Raw genomic sequence first — 8697 nt, forward strand, 5'->3', positions numbered from 1 at the left:
TGGGCCAAAATTCACCCAACTTATTGTGGGAAGCTTGTGGAAGGCTACTCAAAACATTTTACCCAAGTTAAACAATTTAAAGGCAATGCTACCAAATACTAATTTTACTAACTTCTGACCCACTGGGAATGTGATGAAATAAATAAAATATGAAATAAATAATTCTCTCTACTATTATTCTGACATTTCACATTCTTAAAATAAAGTGGTGATCCTAACTGACCTAAGACAGGGAATTTCTACAAGGATTAAATGTCAGGAATTGTGAAAACTGAGTTTAAAGGTATTTGGCTAAGGTGTATGTAAACTTCCGACTTCAAATGTGTATATATATATATATACATACATACACTACCGTTCAAAAGTTTGGGTTCACTTAGAAATGTCCTTGTTTTCGAAAAAAAAAAATTGTTTTGTCCATTAAAATAACATCAAAGGGATCAGAAATACAGTGTAGACATTGTTAATGTTGTAAATGGCTATTGTAGCTGGAAACGGCTGATTTTACATAGGCATACAGAGGCCCATTATCAGCAACCATCAGTCCTGTGTTCCAATGGCACGTTGCCAAGTTTATCATTTTAAAAGGCTAATTGATCATTAGAAAACCCTTTTGCAATTATGTTAGCACAGCTGAAAACTGTTGTGCTGATAAAAGAAGCAAAGAAACTGGCCTTCTTGAGACTAGTTGAGTATCTGGAGCATCAGCAATTGTGGTTTCCATTACAAGATCAAAATGTCCAGAAACAAATAACTTTTTTCTGAAACTCGTTAGTCTATTCTTGTTCTGAGAAATTAAGGCTATTCCATGCGAGAAATTGCCAAGAAACTGAAGATCTCATGAAGAAATCAACTGTGGGAGCAATTATTAGGAAATGGAAGACATACAAGACCACTGATCATCTCCCTCGATCTGGGGCTCCACGCAAGATCTCACCCCGTGGGGTCAAAATGATCACAAGAACGGTGAGCAAAAATCCCAGAACCACACGGGGGGACCTAGTGAATGACCTGCAGAGAGCTGGGACCAAAGTAACTAAACCTACCATCAGTAACACACTACGCCGCCAGGGACTCAAATCCTGCAGTGCCAGACATGTCCCCCTGCTTAAGCCAGTACATGTCCAGGCCCATCTGAAGTTTGATAGAGTGCATTTGGATGATCCAGAAGAGGATTGGGAGAATGTCATATGGTCAGATGAAATCAAAATATAACTTTTTGGTAAAAACTCAACTCGTCGTGTTTGGAGGACAAAGAATGCTGAGTTGCATCCAAAGAACACCATACCTACTGTGAAGCATGGGGGTGGAAACATCATGCTTTGGGGCTGTTTTTCTGCAAAGGGACCAGGACGGTATTATTTGTTCTGTTGTTTCTGGAGGATTAAATTGAAATTGCAACCAACTTTCTATGGATTGTTTTAGAAATAGTGATATTTGGGAGATTATTTCCTTTTCAAATAGCCTGACTCTTTGCACCAGCAACCTGCTGAACTGTGGTGGTCATGGGGGAGGGTGCCACTGGGTGGCCACCGGCTGTTGGTATACACCCAGGAACCATGCTGACTCCCGGGGCTGGTAGGTCCGTCTCAAGTGGGTCAAAGCTGTTTGATAGCTGGATCGGATCTTCTTAGATAGATGAAGGGTGGCCAGACTGCCTCCCCAATCTCCTACGCGTTGCGAGTGTCCAGTTTCCTATGGGCCGCGGAGTTGAGTTTAACATCTGTCCGTTGGATTGGGACAGATCAACTCCTCCCGACTCATCGACAGCTTTTCTATAGGAGGCATTTAAAACAGATTAAGTTTGCCTGGGTTACAGCAAGGTCGGTGTACTTAGAAAGCAGGTTATCCTTTTCTCGCAGCCGAGCTTACAGCCAGAGGGTCTCTTCCCTAAACTGCTTGATGGTGGTGCATTTAAGGCAGACAAATCCCTGTCCATTTCCCAGTTCCACCTAATCTTCATCTTGTGATTATGTGGAAATCTTCTCACACCTGAAGCATTTGTGCCCAGCCGTGGATAAAAACACTGTTGGGCTAGCACTGCTAGCGTTAGACTCCTCCGTTTTCATGATGGCTAGCAGCTAACTGCTACTTAACAGGAATCCGGGACAAAAACTTGATGTCCCAGCCGTAAAGGCTGGCCCCGTCGCGGAATCCGTAGCAATACAAACTTTAGCTATGATTAAAAACGATTTAATGAAAACGATTTCATAAAAACAACAAACCAAGTGACAGTACACTGTTCTGTTGCGCGCGCTGATGATGTCTGTTGCGTGATGACGAAACACAGAGACACATACAAAGCTCTCTCTTTTAAACCTCAAATACACTACCATTGTTTTGAATGTTCTCCTGCAACAGGATGATCAAATTAAGATCCTACATCTGTACAGCAGCACTCACAAAAATGATAGGTCATTACAGCCATTGAAAGTGAGCAGGTAAAATAAAACAGGCAAAATGGGAAATCGGGACTCCAAGGTTATATGGTGGAGGGAAAATAGAAAGCAATACAATCCCCCCTCAACTGGCACTGTGGTTGAAGAACGTACAGGCATAGGCCGCTGTACTTCAAGTGCTCATTCACTAGAGCGTCAACCTTTCTTTTTCAGCAGCAAGGCTGCAATTTGGGTGTGTCGTACAGCCGCAGAAAAATATAGGCTGGCTAATATGTACTTACAACATGGAGAAAAATACTTACGGCTAAATGTTTAATGTCTGTTTGTACAACACATGTCCAATTTGGGTGCAACAACAAATAATTATGACTTTCTAGCTCTGTCACTTACTAGAATAAAGCTTTCTGTTTAGTTCTAATTTCAAAGGTGAATGACACCCTTCATCTCAAAACAACATGCAAAGGGAAAAAGTGCAAATGTGGACTTGATTTAAGTAATACAAATATAATACATGTATAGTGTTTAGAAGCAGCATGCGCTTAATCTAATAAGGAAAAGCCTAACAAAATTACAACAAAAGAACAGGGTCAGAATAAGGATGAAAAAACTAGCAACATTAATAAATATGTATTCTTTAACAATTGTGTTTTAGTCATTATAAAATTGTGTCTTAATGAAATATACCTGTGGCCATTTCTATGTTATTACCATGGTTATAACCATCAGCAAGGCTGCAGGGGAGCTGCTAATGAGTGCAGCCAATTGTGCCAATCTCTAAGTAGTCCATTACTCACATTCTCTCTCTCTCACTCTCTCCCCCTCTCTCTCCCTCTCTCTCCCTCTCTCTCAGCTGTCAAACACCCTCACCTGTAAGTCGCCTGCAAACTCTTTCACTCTGCTGCAAATAGCAACTCATTTGACATCAGCGTTTATCGTAGAGTTCTTAAAAGACAACTTGAGCCTTAATAATTTACAAGTCACTTAGCACTGCAGATTGAACCTCAACAACTGTTTCAATGATTTTGAAGATCTGATATATTCTGGGGAAAACAAGTTGAAAAGCAAAGTGTCTTGAAGGCCAAGTGCAAAGAATCTAAAGAAAAATATAATAACCGTTGTTTTATATTATATTTTCTACACAATCACAAACCAAATTGCATCTTTAAGTTATATTTAAGTTATATACAGTACCAGTCAAAGGTTTGGCCACATCTACTCATTCAAAGGTTTTTCTTTATTTTTACTATTTTCTACATTGTAGAATAATAGTGAAGACATCAAAACTATGAAATAACACACATGGAATCATGTAGCAACCAAAAAAGTGTTAAACAAATTAAAATATATTTTCTATTTGAGTTTCTTCAAAGTAGCCACCCTTCGCCTTGATGACAGCTTTGCAAACGCTTGCCATTTTCTCAACCAGCTTCATGAGGTAGTCACCTGGAATGCATTTCAATTAACAGCTGTGCCTTGTTAAAAGTTAATTTGTGGGATTTCTTTCCTACTTAATGCGATTGAGCCAATCAGTTGTGTTGTGATAAGGTAGGGGTGGTATACAGAAGATAGCGCTATTTGGTAAAAGACTAAATCCATATTATGGCAAGAACAGCTCAAATAAGCAAGGAGAAACGACAGTCCATCATTACCTTAAGATATGAAGGTCAGTCAATACGGAACATTTGCTTCGAGTGCAGTCGCAAAAACCATCAAGCGCTATGATGAAACTGGCTCTCATGAGGACCGCCACAGGAAAGGAAGACCCAGAAATACCTCTGCTGCAGAGGATAAGTTCATTAGAGTTACCAGCCTCAGAAATTACAGCCCAAATAAATACTTCAAGTAACAGACACATCTCAACATCAACTGTTTAGAGGAGACTGTGTGAATCAGGCTTTCATGGTCGAATTGCTGCAAAGAAACCACTACTAAAGGACACCAATAAGAAGAAGAGACTTGCTTGGGCCAAGAAACACGAGCAATGGACATTAGACCGGTGGAAATGTGTCCTTTGGTCTGGAGTCCAAATTTGAGATTTTTGGTTCCAACCGCCGTCTTTGTGAGACGCAGTGTAGGTGAACGGATGATCTCTGCATGTGTAGTTCCTACCGTGAAGCATGGAGGAGGAGGTGTGATGGTGTGGGTGTGCTTTGCTGGTGACACAGTCTATGATTTATTTAGATTTCAAGGCACACTTAACCAGCAGGCTACCACAGCATTCTGCAGCGATACGCCATCCCATTTGGTTTGGGCTTAGTGGGATTATCATTTGTTTTTCAACAGGACAATGACCCAACACACCTCCAGGTTGTGTAAGGGCTATTTTACCAAGAAGGAGAGTGATGGAGTGCTGCATCAGATGACCTGGCCTCCACAATCACCTGACCTCTAACCAATTGAGATGGTTTGGGATGAGTCGGACAGCAGAGTGAAGGAAAAGCAGCCAACAAGTGCTCAGCATATTCTCATTCAAGACTGTTGGAAAATCATTCCAGGTGAAGCTGGTTAAGAGAATGCCAAGAGTGTGAAATGCTGTCATGAAGGCAAAGGATGGCTATTAGAAGAATCTCAAATATAAAATATTTGTTTAACACTTTTTTGGTTACTACATGATTCCATATGTGTTATTTCATAGTTTTGATGTCTTCACTATTATTCTACAATGTAGAAAATAGTCAAAAGTAAAGAAAAACCCTGAATGAGTAGTCCAAACATTTGACTGGTACTGTACATATTTATAAACATACACACACACACATATATATATATAATTAAAAGTGTCATTATTGCTTAACTATACCATGAGGTAAGGTCTAGCTCCTGTAGATGCAATATTTTCAAGAATGGGTTATTTAAGCAATAAGGCCAGAGGAGGTGTGGTATATGGCCAATATACCACGGCTAAGGGCTGTTCTTATGCACAACGCAATGCGGAGTGCCTGGACACAGCCCTTAGCCGTGGTTTATTGGCCATCTATCACAAACCCCCCGAGGAGCATTATTGCTATTATAAACTGTTTACCAACGTAATAAGAGCAGTAAAAATACATGTTTTGACATACCCATGGTATACAGTCTGATATGCCATGGCTTTCAGCCAATCAGAATTCAGGGCTCAATCCACTCCGTTTATAATATACAATTTTCAGGCGCCTCCCTCATGCCCTGGCAGATTGGGCACCTCTTGAAGGCCAAATGGCCTTGCCCCTAAAATCAAGAAATTCCAGGCCTGGTGCTAATCATAGCCTAATTATGAAATGACAATGAGTCACAGTTTTCTCAATGCAAGGTTTGTTGTGTTTTTTGTATTACTTCTTGAAGATATTTATCATATTAGGTCTGTGTTTTAATATAGGCCTAAATAGTTGGACATGTTAGCCTACACTTGGGGGCAGTTACAAGGCTAACCTATATGCACTTGTTTGATGGGACTGACATCATTAATAGGCTATACTGTAAAAGTTTAGTGTGAAAGATGAGGGAGGCTTAATTTGTGCGCAGATCATATAAGAAACGACCGCTGAATGAACAACCAATGAACGGTCCATAGCTAAACGCAGGCGAGCTACAGGTGCGCAGCGACTAGAAGGTTTCTCAGACAGTGGATAGCACAGCCCTTGTATAACTGCCGTTCCAGGACAATGTGCTGAATTGGCATCCTATTTATAAGTCTGCCATTTGAACGTGGACTGCACTCTAATGCCACTTTACCTTATGAGGGAACTTTAACCCACAGCACCTGCTCAAAACAAAATGGCATACGAGATCAACTTCACCCCCGCGAAGGGTCCCGTAGTCGGATTGTTTTTCAAACAGACACTCTCGCTTACAACGGGAATGTGCTTCTCAATTGGCTAGACCACAGACAATTACATTTAGCTGAAGAATAAAGGCACTATTTAAATCAGGATAAAGGATTTGAAATGTGCCCAAATAGTAATAAGGCTGCTGCATTTCAATGATATTCTAGGTTATTTAGAAGGAAAATGGGGTGGAACGTTGTGTCCTTCATACATCGGTGTCACCTCAGTGTCAACAAGTTAAAGGGATCAAAAAAAAGAAATCTGTGTGGCATTGATCCGGATATTGCCACAATCCACTGAATTTCCTTTTTAGTGGTTTTAAAACCTGATCACTCGCACGTGCATTCATTTTGGTCGTCAGTGAGTGCGAGGGCTCTCTTTCAAAACCTTATCACCGGGCGTGCAGCACTCCGAGACGCATTTTCTGAGAACTTGTGTGCGTCTAAATTTGGGAAACACCCTAAAGTGATGACCTATCTCCCTTTTCCAGAAAGACTATGATGCTTCAGTGCGCCTTGTCCTCCTATACCCTGACATGTAAACGTAGCATCAAGTTCACCCCACGAATCCTCACTGTGACCTCAACGAAACTGTCACTCCTTCACACGATAGCCTACAACAATTATATACTGTTAAGTGCAAGGCAAGATGTACAATTCTAAATGTCATTCGAAATGATGTGTGAAGCCTGACTAAATAAACGCTTCTCCTAAATCGCTACGTTCATATGTCAATGAATTAAATGACATTTCGTAATTGGCTACCATAATAGTTATTGCTTTGGCAATCATCTATAACAATAGCCTAAGTCAAAAAGGAAATATATAGAGAAAAGTATTCTAGTATATAGGCTACGCTACAGGCTGTTTTCAACTTGAAAACTTTCACAAAAAATAAATGTTAAATGTAGGCTATAGCCTAACGTTAGGCAATCAGAATTCCAATTGAGAACAACTTACTTCAATAACTTTTCCTTTCCTCGCACCGTGTTCTCGCTGGGACCAATGTCTTGTTTCTTCGGTATTGTCTCCCAATGGATCAGTTTTAGAACGAAGGGTTACGTCTATTTTAATTTATGACTCACCACGCATTCTTTTAAGGTCAGTTTCCGTGACCCGAGAGAGAGTAAACTTGTGAGAGAGACATCCCCTACTCCGCAGCGTCGACAATATTCCCATTTTCCAGTTGATTAGAACTGAATAAAATTCATTCTGATTTGGACATGCCGCCGAAGCAAACCGGACTCGCGAGCGCACAGTGGACAAACTCCTAAAGGCTCGGCATTTACACTTGAGGTGGTGTCCCGGTGGCCAGAAAATCGCACGTCGTTTCGATGAATAGTAACCGGCTACCACTATGTGGCCGAACATGAAACTACCTCCAATTACAATAGCCTACAATACCACCAGGCAGCTATCTTCAAGCTGCAGGCTCGCTCGCAAAGTTAATATGGAATGCAGAAGAAACTACTTGTATTAAACTGATTGTGGCGCAGTGGTCTAAGGCACTGCATCGCAGTGCTAGCTGTGCCACTAGAGATCCTGGTTCGAATCCAGGCTCTGTCGTAGCCGGCCGCGACCGGGAGACCCATGGGGCGGCGCACAATTGGCCCAGGGTAGGGCCAGTATGAAAAATATATAATAATGTATGCACTCACTAACTGTAAGTCGCTCTGGATGAGAGCGTCTGCTAAATGACTAAACTTTATTACAGTGAAATGTGCTGACATAAACCCGATTGCACGGAATTATATCAGTTTACAGTTAAAATAAGCATTTGATAACACTAAAGTTTAGCAAAGTAGTTCAGACTGAAACACTTAACGTAGGCACAAAATATTCCAATATTTTGTAAATGTAATATGCAATGACAAATACAATAGGCTTATGTTGCAAATCATTAGGCTACGTGTAATTTGTTCACTGACCAAACTCGCCTCAATTGACATTTTCCCTTTTAAAAGAACATGTACGTGTAGGCATAGTAGCCTATCAATCTCTGATTTAAAAAAAATGAATAACCTCTTAATAACCTATGATGCAGGGACTTAAGCTACACATTGGCTTTCGACTGGGAAGCAACAAAACAGCCACAGCCAGTCAAAGCACCACATTAATATAAATGTTGGGAAATAGCAACATAACATATGGCTATTCTTACCTTGGCTTGATGAATCCAGTCTGTGGGTATCACGTTGTGTTATCAAAGCACAATCACATCACTGTTGTTGTCTGTATCAGTGGAGAAAGCAATAAAGTCAACTTGTGTGGCCATGGGCCACTTAAAACTCCCGTGTGCGAAGTGAGTTTCGCTCGAGAGAACTTTGTTAGCTAGTCAATCTTGGCTATCCTGAGTATTTTAAGCATTTCCAGTCCTGCAACAATTTGAAAGTGAGGCGAAGTGTGTGAGTGTTCAGTGTCGTCCGGCACGGAGAGTACTCCCTCTTCCCGATGGATGCAACGGGAGAAACTGAGAACGCAAACATAGACTTTTGA

At 40.9% G+C, this 8697-nt stretch overlaps 1 protein-coding gene across 1 annotated transcript in view; it reads right to left on the minus strand.

Moving 5' to 3' along the window:
• Window positions 1-7457, minus strand: part of LOC311135279 (transcription factor SOX-6-like) — a 180539-nt gene extending 173082 nt beyond the window's left edge. Inside the window, exon 1 of the mRNA XM_084169236.1 lies at window positions 7162-7457. The gene's annotated coding sequence lies outside the window, so the exon portion shown is untranslated. The remainder of the gene's footprint in view (window positions 1-7161) is intronic.
• Between the last annotated feature and the right edge of the window lie 1240 nt (window positions 7458-8697).

Source organism: Coregonus lavaretus, assembly GCF_964263955.1.
Source record: "Coregonus lavaretus genome assembly, chromosome: 9".
Taxonomy (NCBI): domain Eukaryota; kingdom Metazoa; phylum Chordata; class Actinopteri; order Salmoniformes; family Salmonidae; genus Coregonus; species Coregonus lavaretus.